Source organism: Felis catus, chromosome F1 (assembly GCF_018350175.1).
Source record: "Felis catus isolate Fca126 chromosome F1, F.catus_Fca126_mat1.0, whole genome shotgun sequence".
NCBI classification, from domain to species: Eukaryota; Metazoa; Chordata; class Mammalia; order Carnivora; family Felidae; genus Felis; species Felis catus.
In genome coordinates, this window is record NC_058384.1 from 65,182,907 (window position 1) to 65,206,323 (window position 23,417).

Sequence of the window (23,417 nt, forward strand, 5' to 3'; positions counted from 1 at the left end):
GTGACATTGAACCAGTGGAGGTATGGCCCTCCAAGTGACTAGAGGTTGGAAAGGGTGTGACACAAAGGAGGTGTTTTTCATCAACCAATACAAGTTTTCTATTTCTTACTCAAAGAGGAGGTATGATAGGGACTCAGGAAAATCAAGACATCGTCCAAAAGAAATATTTAACACCACATTTGTTTATCATCAGCCAAATCCAAATCCTACATGGAAAATTCTCTCATTCTGAGGGGGATGTTGAGGCCCAGGGACCAGGTAAGAGAGAAAGGGACAGACAGGGCAGCACAGCTTTCATTCACGACTCTCAATACATCAACTTCTTTTTTTGTTTTTTTTTTATTTGTTTGTTTTCTACCCCCACCCCACCCCACCCCCTCAGAATTGAGTTGATGGAAGCAGCCAATTGACTTAGCAGAAACAACTTACCCCATGAGCTCTTTAATTTCTCTCACATACAAATAATATAACTTCTATTTGGAACTCCTGTGTAAATTCCAGTAAGCTCTATGTGCAGCTAGAACATGTAAACGTAAGTCAGCATGAAGTTGGTAGGATAATTTTTATCTTGTCTCTTATCTACAGACCTTGCTTCCATGTCCCGATTCTAGAGAAATCCTACACATCAACCTCACCTGTGGCTAAAGCCTGTTGTGACTCAGCACCTAGCCCAAGGCAATAAGCTCTTCTATATGCACATAAAATTGGGGGGCATAATCTATCAATTGGACAAGGAGAGGGTGTAGTCAGGCTGCTCTAAGCCCTTCTGGCCTCAGTCCATTTGCGCCATCTGGAGTCAGCCTCTGGCACCATGAAACTCCTAAGTAGAGGAGAAGCCCCAAGTGAGAAAAAGATACTCAATTGGATGGAGAGAAAGGTCACCTGGGCCAGGAGCTGGATTCCTTAGGGTGCAGATTTCATACAGCTAGCCCTTTGATGAGGAGATCTGGGATTAGTTTTATAGGTCTACATGCTCTTCTCAGAGGAGATATGTACCACCTGTTGTGATGACGGCATCCTAAACTAGCAGGTTCTGAGGTTTCCTTTTTATTCTTATAACTTTGTATTTGGGCATAATTTTGGACACACAGAAAAGTTTCAGGAATCATACCAAAAAAAAGTTTCCATGTACTTAAAAATATGGTGGTAAAATACACCTAGTAGAAAACTTACCATTTTTGCCATTTTTGAGTGTACATCAGGGGTATTATGTACATTCACAATGTTGTGTAACCATCATCACTGTGTATTTCCAGAGTCTTTTCCTCATTCCAAGCAGGAACTCTGTCCCCCCTTAAACAGTAACTCTCTATTTCCCCCTCTTTCCCAGCCCCTGGTAACCTCTGTTTGCTTTCTATCTCTGTAAAATTGCCTATTCTAGGTACCTCATATAAGTGGAGTCATTTAATATGTGTCCTTTTGTGTCTGACTTACTACACTTGGTACAGCATTTAAAGGTTTATCCATGTTGTAGTGTGGATCAGAATTTCGTTTCTTTTTAAGGATGAGTAACATTGTACGTACATGCCACCTTTTGTTTATCCATGCCTCTGTTGATGGACATTTGGGTTATTTCCACCTTTTGGTTATTGACTATGTTATGACCATCGGTGTACAAGTATCTATGAGGGTTCCTGTTTGTAATCTTTTGGGTATATACTTAGGAATGGAATTGCTTGATCTGTGTTTAACTTTGTGAGGAGCCACTGAACTGTTTTCCACAGTCCCTGCAATATTTCACATTCCTATCAGCAGTAAACAAGGGCTCCAATTTCTCCACGTCCTTGCCAACCCTTGTTATTTTCCTTTTTTTTTTTTTTTAATTTTAGTGACCCTCCTAATGGGTGTGAGCTGGTATCTCATGATGGTTTTGATTTTCATCTCCCTCATGGTTAGCCAGTGATGTTGAACATCTTTTCGTGTACTTATATTGGCCATTTGTTTATCTTTCTTGGAGAAATGACTTCAAATTCTTCACCCAGTTTTGAATTGCCTTTTTTTTTTAGTTGTAGGAGTTCTTTATATATTCACAATACCAATCCCCAATCAGATACATGATTTGCAAATATTTTCTCCCATTATGTGGGTTGCCTTTTCACTTTTTTGATAGTGTTTTTGATGCCCAAAAGTTTTTAATTTTGATGAAGTTCAATTTATCTATTTTGTCTTCTGTTGCCTGTGCTTTGATGCATATCCAGGCAGTCATTGCCAAATCCAATGTCACAAAGATTTTTCCTATGTCTTCTAAGAGTTTTTTTTTTTAAGTAGACTTCACACCTAGCGTGGAGCCCAACATGGGGACTGAATTTATGACCCTGAGATCAAGACCTGAGCTGAGATCAAGAGTCAGACACTTAACCAACTAAGCCACCCCCCCCAGGTGCCCCTTCTAAGAGTTTTATAGTTTGAGCTTTTGCATTAGGTCTTTAATTCATTTTGACCAGGGACCAGGTCAAAATTTTTGCATGTGGTGTATAGTAAGGGTTCATCTTCACTCTTTTGCATGTGCATATCCACTTTTCCCAGCACCGTGTGTTGAAAAGAGTGTCCTTTCCCCTTTGAATGACCTTGTACCCTTATTGAAAATCAACTCCACTTTTGTCCTTATGCCCCATATACTTTTCACTGGGATTTACCAAATGTTAATATTTTACCATTTTTGCTTTCTAGCTCTTCTGTACACACACACACACACACACACACACACACACACACACACACACGTGTGAATGTGTGCATAGATATACATGTGTATTTTTTATCTACTTTTTTTTTTGAACTGCTGAGAGTTAGTTGCAGACATGATGCTCCTTTACCCCTAAATACTTTAGTGTGAATTTCCTAAAAGCAAGGATATTCTCTTATATCATACATTCTTAGTAGGGGTAACACCACCCTCAAGGGGGCAAAAACTGATTATATGGGCAAAAAGTTTTTAGATATTATGAATGACCTGTGACTATCCAAAGCCCAGCCCTACCCAACAAAATCATATTTCTTAGTATTTAATGTACCTTATTAAGGAGAGATTCATTTAACTATCACTTAATTAATTAATGTTTCTCCTTTGGCTGTCCAATAATAAGAAAAAGTTAAGAATTGTCACATACACAACAATTCTCAAAATCAGGAAATTAACATTGATACAATAATCTATAAATTTTATGCTGTTCTGTTTTTACATTTCACCAGGAACACCACAGAAGTGATGTGTTCTTCATGTGCCCTTTTTCCATCTTGCCCTTCAGAGTAAAACACTATTCTAGGCACTGGGCATACAGCAGAGAACAAGATATTTCTCACGTAGCCGACATTCTAGACGGGAGTTTACTAAGCACTGAGAAAGGATTGCCCATGGGAGAAAAAGCTTAGGGGTAACACTGGAACAGCCTAGCCTTGCTCCTTACAGCCCATTTGATTGAGCAAAGTCTGTAGGAAACAGATTTATTTCCAATCTAAAGAACACACACTCTGTCTCATACACATGCTTGCGCGCACACACACACACACACAGTATTAGAGATGAAGTGGGTTTCTCAGGGAGAAACTTAGTTTCCGATGATTCAAAGGACTTTCCTATGAGTCAAGGGTCAGCATTTGACCTCTGCCATGACAGGCCCCCCTTTTTTGAGTATTGAGCTGGTCTCTATGCCTTGAACAAATAAAAATTCTATCAACTTCACTATTCTCATCTGAAAAATGGAGAATAAAAATAATACATACTTAAAGAGTTATTGTAAAAATTAAATGTAGTAATGCATGAAAGAAGCATTTAGCTTCGTGTCTAGCTGAATAATCACGGATTATTATATTGTTTTAAGAAAACAGTATTCACTTATTATTTTTCTAGAAGATTGTTCACTAAACAAGGCTTTTCAAAGCAAGGTCAGTGTGAGGAAGCTTGCACTAACTCTATTAACTAGTATTTCAATATGTCAGTTTTTAATTTTTATTTTTCATTCATGAATGTCAAGGTTGCATACACAATGGTTTTCTATATGGGTAACCGGGCACCTGGGTGCCTTATGTCAGGCCAGTTTGGGAGAAGTCTGATTTCTATTATGATCATGTTTGTGTACCTGCCTGAGCTCCAGATGAACAGAAAAGAGCTCATGGCATTAAGGTTCTGTTTAGACTCAAGGGTGGATTTACTGAGAAGCTAACGAAACTTAAGCTTCGCCCTCATTTGCACAGAAAATAAACATTCATTTTCATGGATTCAGAGCCTGAACCCTCCCCTAGTTACATGCCTATGCACAGAACCGAGGTCAAGTTCTGGCCATCTGTTTCACTCGACAGGAAAAATCTTGGTTTTACGATCTCATCTCAGCCTCTTGCGTCAGAATTTCAGAATTTTGTGGTGTGACATACAACTTTTCCCTTGTCTCTGGAGCACAGCTTCTATTCAATAACAAAATGCCTCTTTAGACCATTTGCATCACAAGGTCGAGTTCCCACTTCCTCTTCTCTTGGACGCCCCAGGAGATGGCTTGCTGAGGGACACATAAGCAAAGAGATTCAAAGATGCTGTGCATTTCTTATGCCCTGAATGTGGGTGGCCCTCTGGAAATAGAAGAGAATGGAGAAGGTGGAGACAGGGTGAGCAAGATGCCATAGACAGTGACCTATAAAGCAGTGTGCAGGGGTACGGTGACGAGGAGTGGGGATTGTTGAAGAATTTAAAGAAGAATGATCAGATATCAACACTGACACAGTTTGCCATGTGGTGCTATATATATAATGGAATAGTTCTCCATCCTCTCCTTCTGTTAGTTCTTCTTCTGCTAGAGGAACAAGTATCTGGCAGACTTGCGCGTTTGTGGCAAATTAGAGAAATGGGCTGGAATCCTTTTCTGTGTTGGTACGGGATCAAGAAAAGACAGGAGCTAGAGGAAGGAAGGGCAAGGCAGAAATGGAATCAAGAAACTAGAGTTAAGAGCAAGCCTAAAAATAAGAACCCTGGTGAATTTGCAGAAATTAAAACAGGGTGTGGGACTTCCCATCAGACGTAGAATGGTAGGCTTGAGTCGATTTTAAGCAATTATATGTGCATGTCAAAGGACAGATTGGCCCAGATGTCTGGGATGACTGTGTATGTGGAAGAGCTGGCAAACATCTGACTTACTAATATATCTAGTAAATCTTGAGATTACCTCTCCTGGGTACCGGGGCTTTGGGGAGGACCAGTGGCCATTAGTGGGAGGGGGAGTTTGTACGCCTTAATCTTTGAGAAAGACAGAAGCAGACCTGCAGAATGAAGAAACAGAATGGACAGTGGAGGGAATGCCGTACTCACAGCTGTGGGTTCACGGGCCACCTCTGCAGTGACTTCTACGCGACTCTGGGCTAACAGGTCACTTTTTAATTTCTTTGCACACCAGCCGTTCAAACCACTGTCTCTCAAACGCAGATCAGTGTTTTAGGACTGAATCCTCCAAGTTCTCTTTCTTACAAGATGCCCATTTTGGTTTCATCGTGCTTTGGGCAGGTGGCCTATTCCCTCAGTCATCAGCGAATGCTTTTGGTGATAGCTATGACTACACCTAATACCCTGGGTTTCCAGTGTCATTCACAACGTACTGCCTTTTTTCCCTTCCCCCAAGGAATTCTCCTTAGTATGACTTTCCCCTCTATCCAGACAGGATAGTCATTCTTCAGAGTCTTTCTTCCTGATTCTTCACCCTAATTAAGTCCCAATCAGTGATGCCTGTTGCCACTAACTCCTACTGGCAGAGTCATCCCAAACTTCAGAGATAACTACTTCTCTCGATTATCCAGAAACTCCTACCATTTTCTTTTTCCATTCCAGATGCGTTTATTGGCTTTTGAGGGGGTAGAGATCAGGAACTCTTCCAAATGAGGTTGGTGGAGGCTGGCATACACACCACTGATGGCTTCCTATCTGTTAGAACAAAACCCACAGGAAGTGTTGATGAAACAAACATTTTCCAGTGCTGTTAAGATAGAGCAGTTTCAATTGTGTGAGCTGACTGGTTTTATTTTAGTGGGAGCTCCCTTCTCTTTGTTTGTATTGGTCAAAAGAGTTAGATACTAAGTGTTGGCAGTATAATATAGCATGCTTATCAGAAGAATTACCAGAAGAATATAATATCAGTAGCATGCTTATAAGAAGAATACGTTAATTAATGCTTATCAGAAGAGTATACAATAGATAGCATGCTTATAAATAGTCAGGCATTAAGTGCTGGTCATGTAATACAGATTGCATGCTTATCAGATTAGGACCTTAAGCTTATTACCTTTAGAAGGAGCCCTTTTTATTATTTACTGCTAGACCTGCATATTTTTTAAAGGTTTTGGGTTTTTTTGCCACATGAATTGTGTTTCCTAAATAACTCACATTCTCATTAAAAAAAAAAAAAAGACTTCTGAAATTCAAAGGCTTCGGAACAAGTGCTACCAAAGTTAATTGAAGTAATTCCAGCAAAAGCAACGAAAGTTGGCATGTGGTTAACCTATACTACCTTACAGAAGGTAAAGCAACAATTTTTGTAGGACATTTAAGATACAGGAAACAATGTATTGGTCTTCACCAGGCACAACCTTTGGATACTATGTCAGAGCCAGAACTAGAGGGCTGAATGGTGTTCACCCAAAAAATATATGTCCACCCCGAACTTCAGAATGTGCCTTATTTGGAATAAAGGTTTTTGCAGATATAATTAAGGTAAGGATCTCAGAATGAGATTTATCCTACATTAAGGCAGGCTCTAAATCTAATGACAAGTGTCCTTACAAGAGACAGGAAAGGAGAAGTCATAGGCGTAGAAGCAGAAGGCCATATGAGGACAAAAGTGAGATTTATGCAGCCACAAATCAAGGAATACCCAGAGCCACCAGAAGCCAGAGCCTTCTGTGGAACGTGGCATTGCAGACACGTTGATTTCAGACTCTCTGTTGTTTTAAGCCACCAAGATTGTGGTAATTTATTACAACAGATTTAGAAAACTGATATAATTACCTTGTTGGAATATTCTAGCAAGAGCTTTAGAGGGCAGCGAACCGGGAAAAATAGGACTAAGAAATCCAGAACTTCATTGAGGAGTTGAGGTTGGCTGGATCTGATTCCGAACATAAAGGATCAGGGGAGGGTTTCTTCTTGGATTGGGATGTACAGGGAGCTGGACAAGGTTGGCTGACACCATTATTTTCCGGCCATGACTCTCCCCATACCTTTCTCAGCACAACTGAGAGACACCAGCCAAACTTAAAGGGTTCCATACAGAGATTTCTGAGAAAACGAGGGCCATAATATTAATTGTGAGATTTTTCAATAAGATGGGTATTTCCAGAGAGACTTGTCTAGGATGGGCCTCAAATGGCTTGATCTTATCTGCAGGTTTGGCTGCTTAGACTCTTAATGTTCCCACTTCTCAACAAGAATGCCAGGCCCTGAGCCCTGGTGCCAGCCGGAAATTTCCCAGTGAGAGGCACACCATGAAGCTAATCCTATGGAATTAACACTATGGAAAATTTCACCCTAATAAACTCCCAACCTCAAAGCCAGTCTGGTTCTTCTGCGTTTTCTTTCTTTTTTTTTTCAGTAATTAAAAATTTACAGAAAAATTGGAAAGACAGTGCAAAGGGTTTCCGTGTACCCTGAATCCAATTTCTCCTATTACGAGCATCCTACATCGGTATGTACATTTGTCACAACTGATGAACCGACAGTGATCCACTGTGATTCACAAAGGCCATATTCATTCAGATTTCCTTGGATTTTACCTACTGTCCTTTTTCTTTTCCAGGATCCCATACAGGACACCTCATGGCATTTAGATGTCATGTCTCCTTAGGTTCCTTTTGGGTATGACATGTTCTCAGATTCTTGTTTTTTTTTGTTTTTTTTACTTTTTTTTTCAACGTTTATTTATTTTTGGGACAGAGAGAGACAGAGCATGAACGGGGGAGGGGCAGAGAGAGAGGGAGACACAGAATCGGAAACAGGCTCCAGGCTCTGAGCCATCAGCCCAGAGCCCGACGCGGGGCTCGAACTCACGGACCGTGAGATCGTGACCTGGCTGAAGTCGGGCGCTTACCGACTGCGCCACCCAGGCGCCCCTCAGATTCTTGTTTTTGATGACCTTGACAGTTGCGAGGACTATGGGTCATGTATTTCACAAACTGTCTCTAAACTTGGATTTGTCTGATGCTTAGACTAAGGTTGTGAGTTTTGGAGAGGAAGACCACCAAGGAAAAGTCCCCTTCTCGTCACATTATATCAAGGGTGCACACTATTACTGTTGGTGTTGACCTTGACCACGTGGATGAGGGAGCGTTCGTCAGGTTTCTCCACTGCAAGGTTCCCCTTTGACCCGTTGTGCTATAATGCTAACCTTCAGAGGGATGTCACCATGCATAGCCCATACTTAACAACTGGGGAGTTATGTTTCACCTCCTTTGGTGAAGGATATGTTCAGATATTTTTGTCCATTTTGTAATTGTGTTGTTGTTTTTTTAATTATTTTTGAGTTTTAAGGATTCTTTGTGTATTTTGCATACAATTCTTTTATCAGACATGTTCTTCACAAATATTTTCTCCCAGTCGGTGACTCTTCCCTCTATTCCTGTAATAAAGCCTCTCAAAGAGCAGTTTTTAATGTTAGTGAAGTCCAATTTATCAATTGTTTCTTTCAATGGTCATGGTTTGGGTGTTGTATCTGTAAACTCATCACCAAACCCAAGGTCTTGTTGGTTTTCTCCTATGTTTTCTTTTAGAAGTTTTCTAGTTTTGCATTTTACATTTAGGTCATGATACACTTTGAATTACTTTTGATGAAAGATGTAAGGTCTTGGCTTAGGTTCATTTTGTCATTATGGATGCCCAGTATTCCCAGCACCATTTGTTGAAAAGACTACCCTTTCTCTTTTGATTTGCCTTTGCTCCTTTGTCAAAAGTCAGTCTGCTACAAAACGCCCTGCTGGAATTTTGACTGGGATTAAGATCAATCTGTAGAGTAAGGTGGGAAGAACTGATATCTTACCAATATTGAAAGACAATCTCTGTCTTTTCATTGGTGTATTTAGACGATTCACAAAGTGATTAATGATAAAGTTAAGTTCGCATCTACGATGTTTGTGTCTGTTTTCCACTCGCTGCATTTGTTTTGTTTCTGTTTTTTCCCCTGTATGTCTAGCTTTTCTGGTTTCAACAGCATTTTGTGTGGTTCTATTTTATCTGTCCTCTTAGTATATCTATTAAAAATAGAGTTTGCTAATGGAGTTTGCAATATACACTTTTACCTCATCGAAGTCCGTGAGCAAATAACATTATTTGCTTCACGTGTGGTACGGTACCCTATGATTGAGTATACTCAACTCCTCCTTCCCATCTCTTATGATTCTGAGTCATTTATTTCAGTTTTCCGTATACCATAATCACCCAATACATTGTGACTATTATTACTTTAAATAGTTATTTTTTAGATACTTTAAAAATAATAAAATAAAAGATTTTATTTTAGCTTTCTTTATTCCCTCTCTGATACTCATCCTTTCTTGGTGCAGATCCCAATCCTGACCTATACCATTTTTCTTATGCCCGAAAAACATCTCTTAAAATGACTTGCAAGGCCAAGCTCTTGGCAATGAATTCCTTCCGTTTTCATTTGTTTGAAAAAAGTATTTCTCCTTCATCTATGAAGAGAATTTTCTGAATGCAAAATTCTAGGTAGGTAGCTTTTTTCTTTCAAAGCTTTAAATATTTCACTTCTACTTTGTTCTTGCTTGCATGGTTTCTGATGAGTAGTCTGCTTTAATTTTGATCAGTGCTCCTCTAAAGATAAGGTGCTTTTTTCCTCTTCTCTATTTTTTTTTCAAGATTTTGTCTTTGTCTTTGATTTTCTGGAGTTCAGATGATACACCTGGTTGTAGACTTTCTGATATTTATTTTGTTTGGGGTTCACTGAACTTAATGAATCAGTGGTTTGCTGTCTTTCATGAATTTTGAAAAATTCTCTCCATTCTTATTTCAAATATTTCTTCTGCCCTGTCTCTTTATCCTTCTTCTTCTCATATTCCAATTACCCATCTATTATACTTTTTGTAAGTTGTCCACAGCTCCGGTCTGGGGTCTCTCTCTTCATTCTTTGTCTTTTCAGATTGTGCTTTTCTTCTTGCTTTATTGTGTCCTTTGTAGTTTTCATTGAAATTTGGACACTCCGTGTTAGAATAAAAACTGAGACCAATGTGCATTTAAGGTGAGGCTTTGTATTAACCTGGCTAGGAGTTGGCCTGTGTTTAATATTTGCTGTATCTGCAGGTACTGGAGACCAAATTCCTCTGGTGTCCTTGTTTTTGTCTTGTCTGTTGACTTAGGGATTCTCTCCTTAGGGAGAGTTTAAATCTTACAACTCTTAATTGTGAACCACAGTCATTATGCGGGAGCCCTGTTGATGTGGTAGGGGCAGGGGTAATTCTATAATTTTATAATTAATTCTCAGTCCTTTAATGGGCCTGTGTCCATGGGACATGACCTTCGCGAGTGTATCTTACCCTCCCTCCCCACTCCTGGGCGGGAGAGCCATGCTAAATGGGCCAGAGTGACAGAAATGTTCTTCCCCAGGTGGGATAAGGCTCTCGGTAAACACTTGCCCCATGAGAGGAGGTCTTTGTAGAGAGAATACTCACATTGTACTTCACTACAGCTACGCTTCCCACACCCCTACCAGAGTCCTGTGGTTCCTTCTTGTCTCCTCACCGTGAGAGCCCTGGGGGGCATCCCGAGGCAAGACTCAGGAAGGCACGGGGGGCCCCTGAAGACAACATCCCCCAGGAGTTTGTCACTCTCAGGACACTCCACACTCAGCCTACAGCAGTTCATCAAAGCCACCTTTTAAGTGTTCCAGTTTGTGGCTCCAGCAGCTCCTCCTGCAGTAAGCAAATGTGTCCGTGGCTCTCCGGATTTACCCGTGTCTCCAGTGTGGCAAGGACGGTTCACTCCGCAACTTGAGTTCCTTGAGGCATCCATGAAAATGTGTTGATTTTGTTTTTCTCTCGTCTCTCTTGTAGTTGCACGAATGGGAGTGACTTCCAAGTTCTTCACATGTCGGAATGGAGAAGCATCTAACCTAATTTTAAAGACTGGATTTTGTTCTTAAGGGCACCCCCTGGCTTATTCTCAGGCTGAACTCCAGGTGGAAATACTAGATCTCTACAAATAGCACAATTATTCCGGAGTTTTCTCTTAATATCACCTCTTCCTTGAAGCTTTCTGTGAAGCCTTCATCTCACACTGAACTCACCTTCATCTGAGTTTCAATTCCTTTGTTTCTTTTCTTTTTATATTGATTTGCACTTAACTCAATACTACTTAGTGATGCTTGATTTTGGACAATGAACGGCCTCTTCAGCTCTTTCATGGGAGGAACAATCTTTTATGCAACTGTTATACTCCTAGGTGTACCTGCCATAAGTGTATATTAGGCATATGAGAAATACTGAATTAAGTGTTTAGGGCAGCATGGGGGTTGCTTACTTCTCTTCGACTCTGCTGATGGTGAGGCTTCTTCAGACTTCCAGAACAGAAATATGCGCAGGTCCCTACAGTTAATAGAGGCTTATTGTCAGGATAGATGGGAGGGTGAGAAGGAAAGGACAAAACAGCCCAACAGGCAGACCCCACAAGTGACTGGCACATCGCTGATTACCAGTTTGAGGTACAACAAGAAATGAGTTCATTTCAGAGCAGGGGCAGTGACCCAAGAGCAGTCACCCATGTGGGGACAAGCCCTGTACCTCTGCTTCCCCCTCTCTGCCCACGTTCTGGTTGACGGCCCCTTCTCCTACTCTGTCCATATGTGTCACCGAGTGATGATTTAAGGAAGACCCTCTCGGCCCTCTCTGTGTGCCAGGAACCTTGCAAGGCTTTGGATATAATAAGGAGAAGAAACATACAGTTCCTGTGCACAGAACATAAAGCCCAGAGAGGTCAAGTAGACTGGTCATTGTAGCGCCATGAGTGCTGTGATGGGGATCCTGGGTGTATCGTGGGGGCGCGTAGAAGGGGCATTTCTCCAGTCGAGGGGGTCAAGAAGACCTTCTTGTAGCAAGTGCCACCCAAAGGGAGAAGGAAATGCAGAGGGGATTTACCAGCTGGGTGATTGTGGTGAGTCCTTATTACAGGCAAAGGGGGCACTGTGCACGAAGACCTGGGGAAATACCACGGTGTTTGGGAGACAGAAAGCTGTTTAGAATGACTGCAGAGTGGAGGATGGGATGGGGAGCAGGGCAGGATGCGGTGGGAATATAAAAAGATAGTGTCCTAAAGATACGCAGGGCCAGATTATTAGGACACTTTCATCGTGTCAATAAGTGTGAACTCTTTATCCTAAATGCCCCTGGAGGGAAGACACTGGCGACTTTCAGTCATGAAAATGACACAATCCAAATGGCATTTTGGAAATACCATTCTGTTAACGGTTGGAAAAAGCCGGGCCAGGCTTGACACAAAGGGACTAGTTACTGAGCTTTTCCCGTCATCTGAGGAAGAGACAATGGGTGCGATGAGACAGACGTGAGCAGAAGGGAGGGAGAAATATTTAGGAAGTAGAATGGTGAGGCCCAGGACTTCCTACATGAAGCCTCAGAGGGGACTGGCCAGCCTTTCGATGTCATGTTCGCCTCAGCACGCCATTTCTGGGGGCCGGGCAGCTCGCTCAGGGTGGGGAGTCGGAGACCCACAAGACAGTGCCATTCTGTGCCTCCTCATCTCTGCCGAGTAGCCCCTGACTTCTAGCTCTTGAGGGTGGGAAGCAATCAGGACGAGGATTGCTTGATCCATCGAAACAAGGAACCAAGAGCAAGGGAGGATTTTAATAGGAGACCGGGTAAGAGTCTTGTTGAGGATGGAAGCCAAAGTAGTTAATTCTTGCCTTTTCTAAAGATTGTACGGATGAGCGGAGAAGATCTAATGCTCTTGTCCACCAGCGGGCAGGTGTTCCTTCATGGAGAACCACTTGGTAAACCGAGGTAGTTAGCTTCCCACTGTCCCAAGTTCTAACCTCTAGCAGCTCCCTGGGAGGACACGAGAGTCACATGGCTCTCTCCAGACCAGGACATCCCTACACTTAAGTAAGTGGCCCTCATTCTGGGGTGATTCCTTATTAGGACTGATCCTTGAAAGCTGACTTTCAGATCCACAATCTTGGATCTGATTTTCACCTTGTTCATTCTTCTCTGCAAGGTTTCACTCAAAATAACGCTGTGCTATCAGTCTAATTACTGCGTGATTCTGAATGAATACAACACCCACCAGTAGCACCCATGCTGTTGTGTTTATGTCCTGATGGGTTACAGGCATATATTCTTGAGCTATTATGAAATTATTTCTGGTGAACTAAAAAAGAAAAAAAAAAGAGAGGAAGGGAAAAGAAAGAGTACTGCTATTTTAAACAACAGCTGTCTTTGGGAGGGTGATGGATTTTGTTAAAAATAATCCCGGGGACTGCTGGTCTTTTGTGCCCCCGAAGTCATAGACGGCCCCTTTGCCAGGCACCTTAATGGGTTTTGATGCAAGAAATATGCGCCCGGAACTAACTTTGAGAGTGAAGATTAGAGAGAGCTTTGTTCTGCATTCTGTAGGAAAATAATTCAGAGTTCCTAGGAGGCAATGTGGATATGGGAGAAGTGGCTGAGGAAAAGACGGGAAGATGGGAGGGAGAGGGAGTCAATAGTTGCTGAGAAGCCAGGAAACCCACACAAATGTGCAAACCTGAGCGCTCTTTTCCGTGGGGGCACGGCTGACACGTTCAGGGCAGGGATGACCAGCATCCGCGTGTAGGTGCACATCTGTGCGGTGACTTCTGTGAACCAGAGCCCTCCCCCATCGTCCCCAGCTTCTCAGTAAAGCCTGATACACATCGTATGTGAGGAGCTGTGAGTGGAAGTAAAGGGGATTCCGCACGAAGGTGAGCACACGAATGACGCAGGATGCTGTAGACAGGAAGCCACCTGTAGACCCAACCAACGCACTGGGGACCAGAGGTAAATATGAGAACAAAAACCTCCGCGAATTCACAGCAATGATGGGGCAGGCATCGCACCTTCCATAAATTATGAATCAGGGGCTGAGAAAACTTTTTAAAAACAAGGATGACCCCGGTTAAAAACTTCGTTATCCTATCCATGACTGACCCTAACGTGTGAGCGAGCTGTGGAAAGGTACAGAGGGAGTCCCACATAATCCAAATAGATCTCTTATAAATCAAGTGGAAAAAATGGTAAATAAAATGTTCTATTTTTTTTTAATTAAAAAAGAGAGAGAGAGACAGAGCAGGTGTGCATGTGAGCAGGGAAAGGGCAGAAGGAGAGAGAGAGAGAGAATCCCAGGCAGACTCCATACCCGGTGTGGAGCCCATCTCGGGGCTCGATGCCACAACCCTGAGATCATGACCAGAGCTGAAACCAAGAGTCGGTCACTCAACCAGCTGAGCCCCCCAGGTGCCCCAAAATATTCTAAACTTTTACCTAGACAAGCGTATCTTCATACTGTCAAAACTAAAAATATGTATAAGGCTGGGTAAGAAATGAAAAACACACAGAATTAATAAAATATGTGTTTATTTCAGGAAACGTAGTTGTCTTGCCCTTAGTTCAGAAAAGTCATCAATTATGTTCTTTTATCAATATTTTCATATAATATTTGTCTTGTTCAAAGCAATATCAAATTAGATCATTTTTCTTGAGCTGTTGTGTTCATAGATACTTTTTATTAATTTTGACCTGTAGAAAATTTGCAGCTGGAAATTTGCAGCTTTATACAAGAAAATGTGTAAAGCAGTATTTCACTGGAAATGAACTATAAATTTTATATATTATGCTTGAATATTGTGATGGGGTCAAATATAATAAATTACTGCAGAGTATGTTACCAAATGTTTAGATTTTATCATATAAATTACTATCACTCATACCATATATTTTTTTTCTTTTTTGCTAACCTTTAAAGCAATAGCTAGATCCATACAGTCCTTAGTTCTTTCAAAAATGTCAGCGCTGGAATATTATTTAAAAAAACAAAAATGGCAATATGTAGTTATTTCTGTTTAGTTGAAACTATACCATTATCACTAATGGACTTAAAATTGTCTCTGTAGAAACTAATAGCAGAATTTTTTATATATCTTTTCCGTCAGAGTTATGGAAACGCTTTTATTTTCTTTTTCTAATTTCTTTACATTGTTGGAATACCACTTTGGGATTTACTATTTACTTCAGGGTCTTCTTTTGTTTCCCTTCATTCTTCCAGGTCCTCACTTTAACCTAAATGTAATTATTTTAACAATGATTAGTAACATTCCTGTCATGTGTCCCACGGCGGTTTTAAGATCAGATTGTCAGGCATTTCGTCAAAATCTTTCATCTTTGATAAGAGAACCAGAAAATATTGCATGTAATCTTGGATTTGTTCCGAAGAATGTCATTTCTTTTGGCACAGTTGGGTGCATGTCTTATAGTGACAAATTCACACTATGCAATTTGTATGTCACCAAGGAAATCTTCTGAATTTCTGCCTAAAATTATATCATAGGTACATGAATTTGAATTGGATTTTGTTCTGCTCAAAATATGCCCAGCAGGTCAAAATAATGCAATGGCCATCTTCTAAAATCTTCACCCAATAAAGTGCAAGAGGTTTAGTCTTTTCCTCAGCTATGAAATTTGCCAATGTCATTAATGTAATTTCCTTCATCTTCAGATGGGCAGGTCAAAATTACATTTGATGTTTGCAAATTGTTAGGTTTGAGTAATTCTCTTTTTCATTATCATTGTTTTTATCAGTAATTTGATTTTCACTTAGTAAGGGGTATAAAGGTGTGGGCCTTTCATTTCACCTGTTCAAGTTGCAGATTGGATGAAAATAGTTTTCTTACTCATGTATGTTGTTTCATAAATAACTCAATCTTTCATTAGGAAACATAATGTCGAAATCACAATTCTTATGTTGGTCACACATGTCAGAAATGTGTTCACCTTCATTGGCTACAGTTCTAAATAGTTCAGTATCTTTTTTTTCATGTTTTTCTTTTTTATTTATGAGCTCGAATTTCCCCCTTTCCTCTAGCTTTGTTGAGATATAATTGACATATAACACTGTGTAAATTTCAGGTGTGCACCATGTTGATTTGATACATTGACATGTTGCAAAATGATCACCAGCCTAGCTTTAGCAACCAGCTCCAACCGTCACATAATTACCATTTCTTTTTTTGTGGTGAGAACACTTAAGATCTACTCTATTAGCGACTTTCAAATATAGAATACAGTATTATTAGCTATAATCACCATGCTGTACATTAGATCCCCAGAACTAATAATGTGAATAACATTATAACTAGAAGTTTGTACTCTTGGACCAATATCTCCCCATTCCCCCCCCCCCCCCCCCCAGCCCCTGGCAACCAATAATCTGTTTCCTGAGGTTTTTGTTTTTTTTTTTTTAATATTCCTCATGTAGGTGATATCATACAGCATTTGTCTTTCTCTATGTGACTTATTTCACTGAACCTCAAGGTTCATCCATGTTGTTGCAAATGGCAGGATTCCCTTCTTATGGCTGAATAATATTCTGTGTGTGTGTGTGTGTGTGTGTGTATGTGTGTGTGTGTGTGTGTGCACAAACATCAACATATTCTTTATCCATTGACAGACACTTGCAAATTTCTTAGTTTCTTCTATCATATTCTTGAGTTATTGACCTAAGAATTTTAAAAATGTATTTCTTAAGACTGTATAAAATTTGAACATACGCTCATTAGAAATTCAAATTAAAGTAAATGTAAAGGATTTTACAAACAAAATAATTTCTGTTTTCAAGAAAGTTATTTTTCTTCTAAAATATTTCTGTGTGGGAATCTACCCCCCAAAACCAAGAGCACACAGTATACACCATATGTTAGCCAACTTGACAATAAATTATATATTTTAAAAAGTTACAACTGTTTGCTTGGTCACTCAAAAAAAAATTTCTGTGTGTTAAAAGGAAAATGTGAATCATAATTAATAAATATAAAACTAAAAATCATTTCAAGCTGAAAGTTTAGTCAATATTTGAAACTTTATTAGAATCATATTGAGTATGTTTGTAAAAACAAAGATGTCAAAGCAGTCAATGTCTGTTCACTTGCCAATGTCAAGAATCGGTGCCATGATTTTTGAATATCGTGGTGGCTGCAAAGGTCTCAACTTCAGAGTAATGTGGACCATTTAACATTGCAAAACACCTTTCATGTGCCACACATCACCTGTGCTGGTTAGTGAGTCTCTGTGGAAGCTACAAATTGAAATGCAAAGAGAAGCAAGAAAATGGACAATTGGTACTACGGGGAAATGATCATCTTTTATACAAGAACTCGCTGCATTCGTGTTATCGGAGAGCACTAATGTGACAAGTTAATTTGTTTTGTTCTGTCCTAAGAGCTTCCACCATTCAAACCTCTTTTCACGCTGCAAGTATTCATCGCTTAGCGCCGTGACCTACCGACTTAGTGGTATTTAGACACAATCGCTTTTTATTTTGAGGACAAAGGACAAGAGATGTGGAGAAGTGCTTCTCCGGGGGGAGTAAAAGGTGTTAGTTACAAGAGCAGATGTTGGGATTATCCGTCCTTTGGCCGTTGTTGGACACTGGCTCCCCAGGGAAGAAGCACTGGTATGTTGTTTAATAAATTCGCTCTTGGCCGTGTTCATGATATGAGTCCCTCTAAAACATGGGACCTTGGGCAGGATCCCTTCGCCAGAATCAAAGTGTTACTGACCCTAGCAGTTGTCTTATATATTTAGTTGAGCATCTTTACAAGGAGACGAGCAGCCATAGTCTCCTTTGACTTTCCCTCCACTGTCAGCTGTAACATCAACAGCCTTATACACCTTGAATTTCAGTCCCTTATCCAGTGTGTTTGTTGGTTGTAATTCTTTTCCCTTTTCGTTTTCTTCTGCTTGGGTAATGAAAGTCTGCTTTTCTAGCCTCTGTACCTCCCCAGCTCCGGGCTGTGTTCAAGGAGATGGAATTTTCTAATCAGCAAACCTGGGTTATCTGCTTAGGATGGTCTTGGGAGAGATGGGATCCCACAACCATGCTGGACGTGTGATCCACGTTGGTCCATCGCAGTTGCCTTTTATACCCCAGACATGAGGATTAGTTCAGAGATGGGTACGAGATCCCAGCAGGGACAGGGTTTTTCAGAGGTCAACATGGTCTCTGAGATTTCTCTACTTCAACATTGTAAGCACTAAGGACCATGTAAGCCTGGAGACACCACCAGATGTTTTTGCTGCAACTGGAGAACGCCTACCCGAGAATAAACCAACCCAGAAGATTAAGAGTCAAGAGATTAAGAAAAAGACAACTGGTGACATCATTTGAGCCCCTGGACCCAGCCTCACCTACTGGAGTTATATGATCAAGTACATTCTTTTACTCTTGTCTTTTTTTCTTATCTAACCCAGGTTAAATGTTTGCATTTCTAACCAACGTGTTCAAAATAATACACAACCTTCCTTCCATCTGGCTTCTGATTTTGTTCTTCACGTACTTCACTGTAGCGTTTCCGATGTGACTTCCCCATTCAGATGTTTGTGATGTTGAACAAAAGAGTGAATGGAGCTAACAATGACTTACTGTCCCCCCCCCCCCATATATGGAAGCATTTATCAGACCTTCCACTGTTTAATTAAGTTCTATGAGATGTGTGTTATTCTCACAGTTACAAGTGTGGAAACATCTGTTCACAAGGTTTGAGCATCTTGTCTAAGACCACACAGCTAGTGGGCAGCCAAGACAAGATTTGGAGCCTGGAAACACTGACTCCAAAACCCACCCCTTCCACCCTCCCCTCGCTCAGTCTCCAAACAAAAATTAAAACAAAACCCCAAAACATTATTTGTTTGGATGCCTTAGATCCAGTGATTTCTCAGTGGCCCTTCTCCTCACGGTTCCATGACCCTGTTCACCATGTATCCCCACTCCTCTCAAGGAGATCAGTGATGTTTTCCTAGCTGGTTTAATAATGAACAGTTTGCGGGTGCTTGGGTGGCTCAGTTGAACATCCGACTTACGCTCAGGTCACAGTCTCGCAGTTCATGAGTTCGAACCCTGCATCATGCTCACTGTTGTCATCGCAGAGCCCATTTTGGATCCCCTGTCTCCCTCTCTCTTTTCCCCTCCCCTGCCCATACTCTTTCTTGAAAATAAACGTTAAAAAAATAAATAATGAACAGTTCGCATATTTGCCTTTCATGCCTCTTAGCATTTTAAAAAATTTTTAGTGTTTATTTTTTTAATTTATTTTTTTACATCTATTCAGTTTTGAGAGACAGAGAGAGACAGAGCACAAGTGAGGGAGGGGAAGAGAGAGAAAGGGAGACACAGAATCCAAAGCAGGCTCCAGGCTCCGAGCTGTCAGCACAGAGCCTGATGTGGGGCTCGAACTCACAAACCGTGAGATCATGACCTGAGCCGAGGTTGGTCGCTCAACCTACTGAGCTACCCAGGTACCCCAATGTTTATTTATTTTGGAAAGAGAGAGAGAGACAGAGCATGAGCAGGAGAGGGGCAGAGAGAGAGGGAGACACAGAATCCGAAGCAGGCTCCGGGCTCCAAGCTGTCTGCAGAGAGCCCGACGTGGGGCTCGAACTCACAGACCGCAAGATCATGACCTGAGCCGAAGTCGGACCCTCAACCGACTGAGCCCACAGGTGCCCCAACTCTTAGTATTTTTCAATCAAATTAGATAATCCATGGAAAGTGTTTAGCATACTGACTAGCACATAGTAAGGCCCTCAAAAATGCCTGTTGCTAGTGTTATTAATATAGAGATACTCCGTGTTCTTAAATGAATTCGTTAGGAGGCTCCAGCCCCTTGCCGTTCCTGTCCCTAACCTCTCCCTACGTACCAGTTTGGTAAAGTGACCGACGGCCACCTCCCTTTTGCATGGTTATCTCTCTCATCCCATCAGGGGTTGACCGCTATTGTGCTCGCCAGATAGCTTCAGCTTTTTGAACGTGCCATTTATCCGCGTTTCCAGGGAAATCTGGGGGTAGGACTGATGGACACACCAGGTTGGAATCTAACAGTTAAGGTGATGGCTTTGGCTTCAGAATGAGGTGTGGGCCTGAAGACAAGAGACGAAGACACCATCTCCTCTTTGACCCGGGGAAGCAAAGAAAACAGCTCTGGATTCGGGGCTGGGGGCAGGTGGGAGGGAGAACAAAGTTAACAGCAGAAAGCGGGCTCAAGATGACAGCAGAGACCAGCTTCATGTGTCAGCAAATGCCGAACTGAAGTAATAAAACTGTGCTTATAATTATTCACCCAGAGAGAGTTCGTACCCTGAGAGCTTTGCACATGGTGGCAAAGCGTCCTTGTCCTCTGAAAACAGCTGTGGGGGAAGGGCAGAGCAGGAGTGGAGGGGGAAGGATGCGGGGTCTGGGGCGTGATCTTTGGAGAGGCCATTCCTTTCCCCTTGTGTGACAGCGGTGGAAAGGGACTCAGCGGCAAAAGTGGCCACGGAGCCTGCTGTTTGGGGCTGCCCTGGGCACCTGCTTGATCACATGTTCACGGAAGATCATGTGCTCTCTCCAGCCCAGATGGACGCCACCTGTTTCTGCACCAACATCCTGAACTCGTGGGCACTGACCAGCAGCCAGAGGGTCATGTCCTGACTACATCGTAGCTGGGGCCCGAGACCGGCCACTGAGCTGAGAACATTGTTTCGTGCCCTTGATTGTGCTTTCTGGGTGGACAAGCCCCACAGCCCAGCCGCTCTGGTGAGGAACCAGAGCTCCCCCCTGCTCTGCGGGGTTCCTGGCAGGGAGCAGGACGGCCCCTGGGGCAGAAAAGGGGCTCTGTCTGCTTCCGAACAAACCCTTCTCAGAGCGTGGGGTCTTTAAGTGTGCAAAGTGTGCAATCATTACTTGTACAAAGAGTTGATTCACTGATGGATCAATTAACGAAAACATTGCTTCTTAAGGGTGCCTGGGTGGCTCAGTCGGTTAAGCATCCGGCTCTTGATTTCAGCTCAGGTCATGATCGCACGGTTCCTGAGATCGAGCCCCATGTTGTCAGTGCAGAGCCTGCTTGGGCTTCTCTCTCCTCTCTCTCTCTCTCTCAAAATAAGTAAATAAACGTTAAAAAAATTTTTTAAATCCCTTCAAAACTTAATTTTTGGCTTCTGCAAGATAGATTTAGGACTATGTTTGCCCTGGCACACCCAAAGATAAAGTCCTCCTTCCTCCCAAACTCAAACTCCTTGAGGAAATAGAATATAATATATATAAAGCTCGGGCCCTTATGTAATCCAGTCTTATCTCCAGGTTGCGTTTAAAGACACCCTAAAAAAAGAGAAAATAAACTCAGAAAAAAAATCATCTGATCTTTATCTGATTCTCTCAAAGAACATTTAAGGAAACCCCATTCAGAATCCACAGGCAACGCATTTCATAAAGCATTTCATTTCACTGACATTTTTGTGATTAGTTTTCATTTATTGTTTTATTTTACAACCCCTTCCCCATGCCCCCCCCAACTCCTGGGGTGCTGTCCTAGAACCCTGCAGTCCTTTCGTGGGAGTGTCTGTCGTCACTCAACAGACGCACAACTGAATTACACAGAAAGCGGTTATCAGCTGGGAACACGGCTTAAATTAGTTTATCAGACTGGCTTCAGTCACTTACCAGAAACCTAAGTTGGAGAACCTTAGAAACTGGTCAGCAGAGTCTCCCTGGTTCCCAAAGTGAAGCGCACTCAGAGCCAAAGCTTGGAAGGGGCTCGACTTCCCCAGTCCAAGAAAAAAGACAAATGCATTGAATGACGGTAACAGGAACACAGCAACCCACCCACAGTGGATGAAGTTTCTTCTCATACACTTAGAGGAGGTAGCCACCTTGAAATGCCATCACTGTCAAAGAAGATAAATTCATAGACTGTCTATGTCATGAGGCAAGTGATCTAATACAAAGAGAGCAATCAGGCTCTACCAAGTTCTCTCCCCCGAGAAGCATTGCGCACGAAGAATGTGTGCCTCCAGCATCAACTTAGAGAAGCAGTTCGCTTATTCAATTACTGAGACGTATAGCTTGACAAGAGGGTATCAGTTCACCAATGAGCAGAAACTTTGTAGCGTTAGTTCTGACGAGCATCTCACCTTTTTACTTCTAAATTCTACAATCACCAGATGGTTCTGTGTTCTCTGCTTGGCCGACTGTGTGACATTAGTCAAGCCACTTAAATTCTGGACCTATCTTAATTTTTTTTTTTAATTTATTTCTGAGAGAGAGAGGCGGGGGCAAGGGGCAGAGAGAGAGAGAGAGGGAGACACAGAATCCAAAGCAGGCTCCAGGCTCTCAGCTGTCAGCAACAGAGCCCGACGCGGGGCTCGAAGTCACGAACTGTGAGATCATGATCCTGAGCTGAAGTCGGACCCTTAACCGACTGAGCCACCCAGGCGCCCCTGGACCTAGCGTTCAATACTCAGTGAAAAGGCTGGGCTAGATCATCCCTATGTGACTTTCAAGTGTTAAGAGTTTGAATAAAGTAATATCGTTTGTACTGTTATCTCCTGAGCAGAGCAACCCACTACGAAGCTGGTATAAAAGGATTCGTTCTAATTCCTAAGATTCATGCCATGGGTAGCTCTTCCTGTCTAGCTGTGTTGCTACTCCATCTATTTCCTTTAGTCTGGACTGATTGGCCTGCTTCATTAGAACAATATTATGGCTCACAATAAATTTCATTTACTGTTTGCATACTGTACTGTCATTTTGGAAGAGACACCGATACGGCATAATGATCAAAAGGTGTGGGCTCGGGAGCCACATTGCCTGGATTTGATAGCTTCATCACTTCCTTGACGCATGACCTTGGGACAGTTAGCGGTGCCTCTGTGGTGTCCCCCAAGCAAAAGGGAATACAAGACTACCTAATTTGTGAGGATTAAACGGATTAATACATTGAAGTGCTTCGGACAGCCACACGGCACGTGGGAAGCATTCGGGGACCGTCAGCCACCATGTTGATCATGATCGTCACGTCCATTGATCGTCACGAGACCAAACAGACATTGCCAGTGACCCTTCAGATGCAGGAACTAGAGGAAAAGACAAGTCAGACTAATTGCCAGACATCACCCAAGCCAGAGTGTCTGCTGGTGAGGATTTTCGTTTCCAGGGGTGATCTCTCTGCACACCGGGCTTCCCCAAGACTGGGCTTTGGCCATCGGCAGGTCGGACGAACTGCCATCAGAATCTGTCCCCCGGCCAGACAGCACACCCCAGTATCCTATCAGCTATCTTGAAGTTCTCAGCTTAAGAACCCGTAAGCAGCACTAGTGAGCTCTATGGTCATGGGGGGTACAAACCAGGGTCGTAGCTTCAAAGACAGCCGCCCTTACACTGTCCT